Genomic DNA, 1,544 nt, shown 5'->3' with positions numbered 1-1,544 from the left:
AGTCCAAAGGTTTTTCAAGAAACCCATTCAAAGGTATTTCAAGAAACCAGTCCAAAGGTTTTTCAAGAAACCCATTCAAAGGTATTTCAAGAAACCAGTCCAAAACAATCACAAAAACCAGAAATGAAAAACAAGGAGAAATCTGGTAATGAAGCAATGGAGAAAGTGACCCTTGACCTCTGAGTTGTAGCTCCCAGCTGAGACTGAAACCATCGACACCTGCTTTGTTCTGAACACTGCGTCATGATGTGAGCTCTCACACACACACACACACACACATTCTCTGACATGTGACCTTTGTCTGCTCGCTCACAGACTCTCAGTCCATCTGGCAGATATTTGGAGTGTTTCAGTGTAAAACAGACAGAATGGAGACAAAAACATCGATAAACCGAATCTCAGAATTTCTGAATGAAGTTCGATTTACGGATGCTGAAAAAGTACAGAAGAGGCTGAAACACTGGAGTTTGTTTGTGAATGCTGACAGAAAACTGAACCTCACAGGATCACAGGTCCAGCACATACTCTTCATGAAATGTTGCTGTAAAGGACTGCAGCTGCTGTCCGAACAGGATTCAATACAAAAAGTCAGAACATCCAGACAAAAAAAGGCTTTTATTCTTCAGATGTCATTCTGCTGGTTTCTATGACTGACTTACATTTAAGGAGTCCTGAAACTGAACCCACCCGAACCAGAATCTGCTGCACAGAACCCAACATTCAGACATTTAGACAAGGCTTAATCAGGCCTAACCTGGCTAAAACCAGGTCAAAATTAGATCCAAGTCAGGCCAAAATCTGTTTGAAACTAGGCCAAAACCAGGTCAAAACCAGTTCAATACAAGGCCAAAGCCAGGTCAAAACCAGAACTAAACCAGGTCAAAACCTGCTCAAATCCAGATCAGAACAAGTTCAAAACAAGGAAAAAAACAGGTCAAAACTAGGACTAAACCAGGTCAAAACCAATTCAATACAAGGTTGAAGCCAGGTCAAAACCTGCTCAAAACCAGATCAGAACCAGTTCAACACAAGGACAAAACCAGATCAAAACCAGGACTAAATCAGGTCAAAACCTGCTCAAAACCAGATCAGAACAAGTTCAACACAAGGACAAAACCAGATCAAAACCAGGACTAAANGTAGACCAAGAAACCAGCCCAAAGGTAGACCAAGAAATCAGTCCAAAGATAGACCAAGAAACCTGTCCAAAGGTATTACAAGAAACCAGCCCAAAGATATATCAAGAAACTTGTCCAAAGGTAGACCAAGAATCCAGTCCAAAGGTAGATCAAGAAACTTGTCCAAAGGTAGATCAAGAAACTTGTCCAAAGGTAGACCAAGAAACCAGTCCAAAGGTAGACCAAGAAACCAGTCCAAAGGTATTTCAAGAAACCAGTCCAAAGGTTTTTCAAGAAACCCATTCAAAGGTATTTCAAGAAACCAGTCCAAAGGTTTTTCAAGAAACCCATTCAAAGGTATTTCAAGAAACCAGTCCAAAGGTTTTTCAAGAAACCCATTCAAAGGTATTTCAAGAACAGAAATGA

The sequence above is a fragment of the Austrofundulus limnaeus genome, unplaced genomic scaffold (assembly GCF_001266775.1).
Source record: "Austrofundulus limnaeus strain Quisiro unplaced genomic scaffold, Austrofundulus_limnaeus-1.0 Scaffold831, whole genome shotgun sequence".
NCBI classification, from domain to species: Eukaryota; Metazoa; Chordata; class Actinopteri; order Cyprinodontiformes; family Rivulidae; genus Austrofundulus; species Austrofundulus limnaeus.
Note: the sequence above shows the minus strand (reverse complement) of the source record.